The sequence below is a fragment of the Telmatherina bonti genome, assembly GCF_933228915.1.
Source record: "Telmatherina bonti genome assembly, chromosome: 14".
Lineage (NCBI taxonomy): Eukaryota > Metazoa > Chordata > Actinopteri > Atheriniformes > Telmatherinidae > Telmatherina > Telmatherina bonti.
In genome coordinates, this window is record NC_136612.1 from 40,321,904 (window position 1) to 40,332,403 (window position 10,500).

Consider the following 10,500-nt stretch of genomic DNA (forward strand, 5'->3'; position numbering starts at 1 on the left):
AACGCAAGATACGCTCAAAGTCAGCCTGTATATTCATGAGAAAAGAAAGCTTTGTACTTAAAAGCTGCTTCTCCGTGTTTTGTTTGGTCTCTGTTCTGGTCTCTGGTCTGGTCTCTGGTCTGGTCTCTGATCTGGTCTCTGGACTTGTCTCTGGTCTGGTCTCTGGTCTGGTCTCTGGTCTGGTCTCTGATCTGGTCTCTGGACTTGTCTCTGGTCTGGTCTCTGGTCTGGTCTCTGACCTGGTCTCTGGTCTGGTCTCTTGTCTGGTCTCTGGTCTGGTCTCTGGTCTGGTCTCTGGTCTGTTCTCTGGTCTGGTCTCTGATCTGGTCTCTGGACTGGTCTCTGGTCTGGTCTCTGATCTGGTCTCTGGTCTGGTCTCTGATCTGGTCTCTGGACTTGTCTCTGGTCTGGTCTCTGGTCTGGTCTCTGGTCTGGTCTCTGGTCTGGTCTCTGATCTGGTCTCTGGACTGGTCTCTGGTCTGGTCTCTGGTCTGGTCTCTGATCTGGTCTCTGGACTGGTCTCTGGTCTGGTCTCTGGTCTGGTTTCTGGTCTGGTCTCTGATCTGGTCTCTGGTCTGGTCTCTGGACTGGTCTCTGGTCTGGTCTCTGGTCTGGTCTCTGGACTGGTCTCTGACCTGGTCTCTGATCTGGTCTCTGGACCGGTCTCTGGTCTGGTCTCTGGTCTGGTTTCTGGTCTGGTCTCTGGACTGGTCTCTGCTCTGGTCTCTGTTCTGGTCTCTGGTCTGGACTCTGGTCTGGTCTCTGATCTGGTCTCTGATCTGGTCTCTGATCTGGTCTCTGGACTGGTCTCTGATCTGGTCTCTGGACTGGTCTTTGGTCTGGTCTCTGATCTGGTCTCTGGACTGGTCTCTGGTCGGGTCTCTGGTCTGGTCTCTGGACTGGTCTCTGGTCTGGTCTCTGGACTGGTCTCTGGTCTGGTCTCTGGACTGGTCTCTGGTCTCTTCTCTGGACTGGTCTTTGGTCTGGTCTCTGATCTGGTCTCTGGACTGGTCTCTGGTCTGGTCTCTGGTCTGGTTTCTGGTCTGGTCTCTGATCTGGTCTCTGGTCTGGTCTCTGGTCTGGTCTCTGACCTGGTCTCTGGTCTGGTCTCTGGTCTGGTCTCTGGTCTGTTTTCTGGTCTGGTCTCTGGTCTGGTCTCTGGACTGGTCTCTGGACTGGTCTCTGGTCTGGTCTCTGGACTGGTCTCTAGACTGGTCTCTGGTCTGGTCTCTGGTCTGGTCTCTGACCTGGTCTCTGGTCTGGTCTCTGACCTGGTCTCTTGTCTGGACTCTGGTCTGGTCTCTGGTCTGGTCTCTGGTCTGGTCTCTGACCTGGTCTCTGGTCTGGTCTCTGGACTGGTCTCTGGTCTGGTCTCTGACCTGGTCTCTGGTCTGGTCTCTGGTCTGGTCTCTGGTCTGGTCTCTAGACTGGTCTCTGATCTGGTCTCTGGTCTGGTCTCTGGTCTGGTCTCTGATCTGGTCTCTGGACTGGTCTCTGATCTGGTCTCTGGTCTGGTCTCTGGTCTGGTCTCTGGTCTGGTCTCTAGACTGGTCTCTGGTCTGGTCTCTGGTCTGGTCTCTGGTCTGGTCTCTGGACTGGTCTCTGGTCTGGTCTCTGGACTGGTCTCTGGTCTGGTCTCTGGTCTGGTCTCTGACCTGGTCTCTGGTCTGGTCTCTGGACTGGTCTCTGGTCTGGTCTCTGGACTGGTCTCTGGTCTGGTCTCTGGACTGGTCTCTGGTCTGGTCTCTGGTCTGGTCTCTGGTCTGGTTTCTGGTCTGGTCTCTGATCTGGTCTCTGGTCTGGTCTCTGGACTGGTCTCTGGTCTGGTCTCTGGACTGGTCTCTGGTCTGGTCTCTGGTCTGGTCTCTGGACTGGTCTCTGGTCTGGTTTCTGGTCTGGTCTCTGATCTGGTCTCTGGTCTGGTCTCTGATCTGGTCTCTGGTCTGGTCTCTGGTCTGGTTTCTGGTCTGGTCTCTGATCTGGTCTCTGGTCTGGTCTCTGGTCTGGTTTCTGGTCTGGTCTCTGATCTGGTCTCTGGTCTGGTCTCTGATCTGGTCTCTGGTCTGGTCTCTGGACTGGTCTCTGATCTGGTCTCTGGTCTGGTCTCTGGACTGGTCTCTGGTCTGGTCTCTGGACTGGTCTCTGGTCTGGTCTCTGGACTGGTCTCTGGTCTGGTCTCTGGTCTGGTCTCTGATCTGGTCTCTGGTCTGGTCTCTGGACTGGTCTCTGGTCTGGTCTCTGGACTGGTCTCTGGTCTGGTCTCTGGACTGGTCTCTGGTCTGGTCTCTGGTCTGGTTTCTGGTCTGGTCTCTGATCTGGTCTCTGGTCTGGTCTCTGGACTGGTCTCTGGTCTGGTCTCTGGACTGGTCTTTGGTCTGGTCTCTGACCTGGTCTCTGGTCTGGTCTCTGATCTGGTCTCTGGTCTGGTCTCTGGACTGGTCTCTGATCTGGTCTGGTCTCTGGTCTGGTCTCTGGACTGGTCTCTGGTCTGGTCTCTGGACTGGTCTCTGGTCTGGTCTCTGGTCTGGTCTCTGGACTGGTCTCTGGTCTGGTTTCTGGTCTGGTCTCTGATCTGGTCTCTGGTCTGGTCTCTGGTCTGGTTTCTGGTCTGGTCTCTGATCTGGTCTCTGGTCTGGTCTCTGGTCTGGTTTCTGGTCTGGTCTCTGATCTGGTCTCTGGTCTGGTCTCTGATCTGGTCTCTGGTCTTGTCTCTGGACTGGTCTCTGGTCTGGTCTCTGGACTGGTCTCTGGTCTGGTCTCTGGTCTGGTCTCTGGTCTGTTCTCTGGACTGGTCTCTGACCTGGTCTCTGGTCTGGTCTCTGGTCTGGTCTCTGGACTGGTCTCTGGTCTGGTCTCTGGTCTGGTCTCTGACCTGGTCTCTGGTCTGGTCTCTGGACTGGTCTCTGGACTGGTCTCTGGTCTGGTCTCTGGACTGGACTCTGATCTGGTCTCTGGACTGGTCTCTGATCTGGCCTCTGGACTCGTCTTTGGTCTGGTCTCTGATCTGGTCTCTGGACTGGTCTCTGGACTGGTCTCTGGTCTGGTCTCTGGTCTGGTCTCTGGACTGGTCTCTGGTCTGGTCTCTGGACTGGTCTCTGGACTGGTCTCTGGTCTGGTCTCTGGACTGGTCTCTGGTCTGGTCTCTGGTCTGGTTTCTGATCTGGTCTCTGGACTGGTCTCTGACCTGGTCTCTGGTCTGGTCTCTGACCTGGTCTCTGGTCTGGTCTCTGACCTGGTCTCTGGTCTGGGCTCTGGTCTGGTCTCTGGTCTGGTCTCTGGACTGGTCTCTGGACTGGTCTCTGGTCTGGTCTCTGGACTGGTCTCTGGTCTGGTCTCTGATCTGGTCTCTGGACTGGTCTCTGGTCTGGTCTCTGGTCTGGTCTCTGACCTGGTCTCTGGTCTGGTCTCTGACCTGGTCTCTGGACTGGTCTCTGACCTGGTCTCTGACCTGGTCTCTGGTCTGGTCTCTGGACTGGTCTCTGGTCTGGTCTCTGGACTGGTCTCTGGTCTGGTCTCTGGTCTCTGGTCTGGTCTGGTCTCTGGTCTGGTCTCTGGTCTGGTCTCTGGTCTGGTCTCTGAACTGGTCTCTGGTCTGGTCTCTGGTCTGGTCTCTGGTCCGGTCTCTGGTCCGGTCTCTGGTCCGGTCTCTGGTCTGGTCTCTGGTCCGGTCTCTGGTCTGGTCTCTGGTCTGGTCTCTGGTCTGGTCTCTGATCTGGTCTCTGGTCTGGTCTCTGGACTGGTCTCTGGTCTGGTCTCTGGACTGGTCTCTGGACTGGTCTCTGGTCTGGTCTCTGGACTGGTCTCTGGTCTGGTCTCTGGACTGGTCTCTGGTCTGGTCTCTGGTCTGTTCTCTGGTCTGGTCTCTGGTCTGGTCTCTGTCCTTGTCTCTGGTCTGGTCTCTGGTGTGGTCTCTGGACTGGTCTCTGGTCTGGTCTCTGACCTGGTCTCTGGTCTGGTCTCTGGTCTGGTCTCTGGACTGGTCTCTGGTCTGGTCTCTGGTCTGGTCTCTGGTCTGGTCTCTGGACTGGTCTCTGGTCTGGTCTCTGGTCTGGTCTCTGGTCTGGTCTCTGGACTGGTCTCTGGTCTGGTCTTTGGTCTGGTCTCTGGACTGGTCTCTGGTCTGGTCTCTGGACTGGTCTCTGGTCTGGTCTCTGGACTGGTCTCTGGACTGGTCTCTGGTCTGGTCTCTGGTCTGGTCTCTGACCTGGTCTCCGATCTGGTCTCTGGTCTGGTCTCTGGACTGGTCTCTGGTCTGGTCTCTGACCTGGTCTCTGACCTGGTCTCTGACCTGGTCTCTGGTCTGGTCTCTGGACTGGTCTCTGACCTGGTCTCTGACCTGGTCTCTGGTCTGGTCTCTGGTCTGGTCTCTGGTCTGGTCTCTGGTCTGTTCTCTGGTCTGGTCTCTGGTCTGGTCTCTGGACTGGTGTCTGGTCTGGTCTCTGGTCTGGTCTCTGACCTGGTCTCTGGTCTGGTCTCTGGACTGGTCTCTGACCTGGTCTCTGGTCTGGTCTCTGGTCTGTTCTCTGGTCTGGTCTCTGGTCTGGTCTCTGGACTGGTGTCTGGTCTGGTCTCTGGTCTGGTCTCTGACCTGGTCTCTGGTCTGGTCTCTGGACTGGTCTCTGGTCTGGTCTCTGGACTGGTCTCTGGTCTGGTCTCTGGACTGGTCTCTGGTTTGTTCTCTGGTCTGGTCTCTGATCTGGTCTCTGGTCTGGTCTCTGGTCTGGTCTCTGGACTGGTCTCTGGTCTGGTCTCTGGTCTGGTCTCTGGTCTGTTCTCTGGACTGGTCTCTGACCTGGTCTCTGGTCTGGTCTCTGGTCTGGTCTCTGGTCCGGTCTCTGGTCTGGTCTCTGGTCTGGTCTCTGACCTGGTCTCTGGTCTGGTTTCTGGTCTGGTCTCTGATCTGGTCTCTGGTCTGGTCTCTGACCTGGTCTCTGGTCTGGTCTCTGGACTGGTCTCTGGACTGGTCTCTGGTCTGGTCTCTGGACTGGTCTCTGGTCTGGTCTCTGATCTGGTCTCTGGACTGGTCTATGGTCTGGTCTCTGGTCTTGTCTCTGGTCTGGTCTCTGGTCTGGTCTCTGGACTGGTTTCTGGTCTGGTCTCTGGTCTGGTCTCTGGTCTGGTCTCTGGACTGGTCTCTGGTCTGGTCTCTGACCTGGTCTCTGGTCTGGTCTCTGGACTGGTCTCTGGTCTGGTCTCTGGTCTGGTCTCTGACGTGGTCTCTGGTCTGGTCTCTGGTCTGGTCTCTGGTCTGGACTCTGGTCTGGTCTCTGGACTGGTCTCTGGTCTGGTCTCTGACCTGGTCTCTGGTCTGGTCTCTGGACTGGTCTCTGGTCTGGTCTCTGGTCTGGTCTCTGACGTGGTCTCTGGTCTGGTCTCTGGTCTGGTCTCTGGACTGGTCTCTGGTCCGGTCTCTGACCTGGTCTCTGACCTGGTCTCTGGTCTGGTCTCTGGTCTGGTCTCTGGTCTGAACTCTGGTCTGGTCTCTGGTCTGGTCTCTGGTCTGGTCTCTGACCTGGTCTCTGGTCTGGTCTCTGGTCTGGTCTCTGGTCTGGACTCTGGTCTGTTTTCTGGTCTGGTCTCTGCTCTGGTCTCTGGACTGGTCTCTGGTCTGGTCTCTGGACTGGTCCCTGGTCTGGTCTCTGGTCTGGTCTCTGGTCTGGTCTCTGGACTGGTCTCTGGTCTGGTCTCTGGTCTGGTCTCTGGTCTGGTCTCTGACCTGGTCTCTGGTCTGGTCTCTGGACTGGTCTCTGGTCTGGTCTCTAGACTGGTCTCTGGTCTGGTCTCTGGACTGGTCTCTGGTCTGGTCTCTGGTCTGGTCTCTGATCTGGTCTCTGGTCTGGTCTCTGGACTGGTCTCTGGACTGGTCTCTGGTCTGGTCTCTGGTCTGGTCTCTGACCTGGTCTCTGGTCCGGTCTCTGGTCCGGTCTCTGGTCTGGTCTCTGGTCTGGTCTCTGGACTGGTCTCTGGTCTGGTCTCTGGTCTGGTCTCTGACCTGGTCTCTGGTCTGGTCTCTGGACTGGTCTCTGGTCTGGTCTCTGGACTGGTCTCTGGTCTGGTCTCTGATCTGGTCTCTGGACTGGTCTCTGGTCTGGTCTCTGGTCTTGTCTCTGGTCTGGTCTCTGGTCTGGTCTCTGGACTGGTCTCTGGTCTGGTCTCTTGTCTGGACTCTGGTCTGGTCTCTGGTCTGGTCTCTGGTCTGGTCTCTGACCTGGTCTCTGGTCTGGTCTCTGGACTGGTCTCTGGTCCGGTCTCTGACCTGGTCTCTGACCTGGTCTCTGGTCTGGTCTCTGACCTGGTCTCTGACCTGGTCTCTGGTCTGGTCTCTGGACTGGTCTCTGGTCTGGTCTCTGGACTGGTCTCTGGTCTGGTCTCTGGACTGGCCTATGGTCTGGTCTCTGGTCTGGTCTCTGGACTGGTCTCTGGTCTGGTCTCTGGACTGGTCTCTGGTCTGGTCTCTGGTCTGTTTTCTGGTCTGGTCTCTGACCTGGTCTCTGGTCCGGTCTCTGGTCTGGTCTCTTACCTGGTCTCTGACCTGGTCTCTGGTCTGGTCTCTGGTCTGGTCTCTGGACTGGTCTCTGGTCTGGTCTCTGATCTGGTCTCTGGACTGGTTTCTGGTCTGGTCTCTGGACTGGTCTCTGCTCTGGTCTCTGGACTGGTCTCTGGTCTGGTCTCTGGACTGGTCTCTGGTCTGGTCTCTGGTCTGTTGTCTGGTCTGGTCTCTGGACTGGTCTCTGGTCTGGTCTCTGGACTGGTCTCTGGTCTGGACTCTGGTCTGGTCTCTGGTCTGGTCTCTGACGTGGTCTCTGGTCTGGTCTCTGGACTGGTCTCTTGTCCGGTCTCTGACCTGGTCTCTGACCTGGTCTCTGGTCTGGTCTCTGGTCTGGACTCTGGTCTGGTCTCTGGTCATGTCTCTGGTCTGGTCTCTGACCTGGTCTCTGGTCTGGTCTCTGGTCTGGTCTCTGGTCTGGACTCTGGTCTGTTTTCTGGTCTGGTCTCTTCTCTGGTCTCTGGACTGGTCTCTGGTCTGGTCTCTGGACTGGTCTCTGGTCTGGTCTCTGGACTGGTCCCTGGTCTGGTCTCTGGTCTGTTATCTGGTCTGGTCTCTGGTCTGGTCTCTGGACTGGTCTCTGGTCTGGTCTCTGGTCTGGTCTCTGGTCTGGTCTCTGGACTGGTCTCTGGTCTGGTCTCTGGTCTGGTCTCTGACCTGGTCTCTGGTCTGGTCTCTGGACTGGTCTCTGACCTGGTCTCTGGTCTGGTCTCTGGTCTGGTCTCTGGACTGGTCTCATGTCTGGTCTCTGGTCTGTTCTCTGGTCTGGTCTCTGGTCTGGTCTCTGGACTGGTCTCTGGTCTGGTCTCTGGTCTGTTCTCTGGTCTGGTCTCTGGTCTGGTCTTTGGACTGGTGTCTGGTCTGGTCTCTGACCTGGTCTCTGGTCTGGTCTCTGGACTGGTCTCTGGTCTGGTTTCTGGACTGGTCTCTGACCTGGTCTCTGGTCTGGTCTCTGGACTGGTCTCTGGTCTGGTCTCTGACCTGGTCTCTGGTCTGGTCTCTGGACTGGTCTCTGGTCTGGTCTCTGGTCTGGTCTCTGGACTGGTCTCTGACCTAGTCTCTGGTCTGGTTTCTGGTCTGGTCTCTGACCTGGTCTCTGGTCTGGTCTCTGGACTGGTCTCTGGTCTGGTCTCTGACCTGGTCTCTGGTCTGGTCTCTGGACTGGTCTCTGGTCTGGTCTCTGGTCTGATCTCTGGTCTGGTCTCTGGACTGGTCTCTGGTCTGGTCTCTGGACTGGTCTCTGGTCTGGTCTCTGGTCTGTTCTCTGGACTGGTCTCTGACCTGGTCTCTGGTCTGGTTTCTGGTCTGGTCTCTGACCTGGTCTCTGACCTGGTCTCTGGTCTGGTCTCTGGTCTGGTCTCTGGTCTGGTCTCTGACCTGGTCTCTGGTCTGGTCTCTGGACTGGTCTCTGGTCTGGTCTCTGGTCTGATCTCTGGTCTGGTCTCTGGACTGGTCTCTGATCTGGTCTCTGATCTGGTCTCTGGACTGGTCTCTGGTCTGGTCTCTGGACTGGTCTCTGGTCTGGTCTCTGGTCTGGTCTCTGACCTGGTCTCTGGTCTGGTCTCTGGTCTGGTCTCTGGACTGGTCTCTGGTCTGGTCTCTGGTCTGGTGTCTGGACTGGTCTCTGACCTGGTCTCTGGTCTGGTCTCTGGTCTGGTCTTTGGTCCGGTCTCTGGTCTGGTCTCTGGTCTGGTCTCTGACCTGGTCTCTGGTCTGGTCTCTGGACTGGTCTCTGGTCTGGTCTCTGGACTGGTCTCTGGTTTGGTCTCTGGTCTGGTCTCTGGACTGGTCTCTGGTCTGGTCTCTGATCTGGTCTCTGGACTGGTCTCTGGTCTGGTCTCTGATCTGGTCTCTGGACTGGTCTCTGGTCTGGTCTCTGGTCTTGTGTCTGGTCTGGTCTCTGGTCTGGTCTCTGGTCTGGTCTCTGATCTGGTCTCTGGACTGGTCTCTGGACTGGTCTCTGGTCTGGTCTCTGACCTGGTCTCTGGTCTGGTCTCTGGTCTGGTCTCTGGACTGGTCTCTGGTCTGGTCTCTGGTCTGTTCTCTGGACTGTTCTCTGGACTGGTCTCTGGTCTGGTCTCTGGTCTGGTCTCTGGTCCGGTCTCTGGTCTGGTCTCTGGTCTGGTCTCTGGTCTGGTCTCTGACCTGGTCTCTGGTCTGGTCTCTGGACTGGTCTCTAGTCTGGTCTCTGGTCTGGTCTCTGGACTGGTCTCTGGTCTGGTCTCTGATCTGGTCTCTGGACTGGTCTCTGGTCTGGTCTCTGGTCTGGTCTCTGGACTGGTCTCTGGTCTGGTCTCTGGTCTGGTCTCTGGACTGGTCTCTGGTCTGGTCTCTGGTCTGGTCTCTGGACTGGTCTCTGGTCTGGTCTCTGGTCTGGTCTCTGGACTGGTCTCTGGTCTGGTCTCTGGTCTGGTCCCTGGACTGGTCTCTGACCTGGTCTCTGGACTGGTCTCTGGTCTGGTCTCTGATCTGGTCTCTGGACTGGTTTCTGGTCTGGTCTCTGGTCTGGTCTCTGGACTGGTCTCTGGTCTGGTCTCTGGTCTGGTCTCTGGACTGGTCTCTGGTCTGGTCTCTGGTCTGGTCTCTGACCTGGTCTCTGACCTGGTCTCTGACCTGGTCTCTGGTCTGGTCTCTGACCTGGTCTCTGGTCCGGTCTCTGGTCTGGGCTCTGGTCTGGGCTCTGACCTGGTCTCTGGTCTGGTCTCTGGTCTGGTCTCTGACCTGGTCTCTGGTCTGGTCTCTGGTCTGTTTTCTGGACTGGTCTCTGACCTGGTCTCTGGTCTGGTCTCTGGTCTGGTCTCTGACCTGGTCTCTGGTCTGGTCTCTGTCCTGGTTTCTGGTCTGGTCTCTGGACGGGTCTCTGGTCTGGTCTCTGACCTCGTCTCTGGTCTGGTCTATGGACTGGTCTCTGGTCTGGTCTCTGGTCTGGTCTCTTGTCTGGTCTCTGGACTGGTCTCTGGTCTGGTCTCTGATCTGGTCTCTTGACTGGTCTCTGGTCTGGTCTCTGGACTGGTCTCTGGTCTGGTCTCTGGTCTGGTCTCTGGTCTGGTCTCTGGACTGGTCTCTGATCTGGTCTCTGGACTGGTCTCTGGTCTGGTCTCTGACCTGGTCTCTGGTCCGGTCTCTGGTCTGGGCTCTGGTCTGGGCTCTGACCTGGTCTCTGGACTGGTCTCTGGTCTGGTCTCTGGTCTGGTCTCTGACCTGGTCTCTGGTCTGGTCTCTGGTCTGTTCTCTGGACTGGTCTCTGACCTGGTCTCTGGTCTGGTCTCTGGTCTGGTCTCTGACCTGGTCTCTGGTCTGGTCTCTGTCCTGGTTTCTGGTCTGGTCTCTGGACTGGTCTCTGGTCTGGTCTCAGACCTGGTCTCTGGTCTGGTCTCTGGACTGGTCTCTGGTCTGGTCTCTGGACTGGTCTCTGGTCTGGTCTCTGATCTGGTCTCTTGACTGGTCTCTGGTCTGGTCTCTGGTCTGGTCTCTGGACTGGTCTCTGGTCTGGTCTCTGGTCTGGTCTCTGATCTGGTCTCTGGACTGGTCTCTGGTCTGGTCTCTGGTCTGGTTTCTGGTCTGGTCTCTGTTCTGGTCTCTGGACTGGTCTCTGGTCTGGTCTCTGGTCTGGTCTCTGATCTGGTCTCTGGTCTGGTCTCTTATCTGGTCTCTGGACTGGTCTATGGTCTGGTCTCTGGTCTGGTCTCTGTTCTGGACTCTGATCTGGTCTCTGGTCTGGTGTCTGGACTGGTCTCTGTTCTGGTCTCTGGACTGGTCTCTGGTCTGGTCTCTGGTCTGGTCTCTGATCTGGTCTCTGGTCTGGTCTCTGATCTGGTCTCTGGACTGGTCTATGGTCTGGTCTCTGGTCTGGTCTCTGGTCTGGACTCTGATCTGGTCTCTGGTCTGGTCTCTGGACTGGTCTATGGTCTGGTCTCTGATCTGGTCTCTGGTCTGGTCTCTGGTCTGGTCTC

General features: G+C 56.9%; 1 protein-coding gene across 1 annotated transcript in view; it reads left to right on the plus strand.

Annotated features, from left to right (window-relative positions):
• The window catches only part of LOC306765710 (syntaxin-1B-like), a gene marked incomplete at both ends in the record, with an annotated part of 139,875 nt that overhangs the window by 44,982 nt on the left and 84,393 nt on the right, over positions 1-10,500 (plus strand). The gene's annotated exons all lie outside the window — the stretch shown is intronic.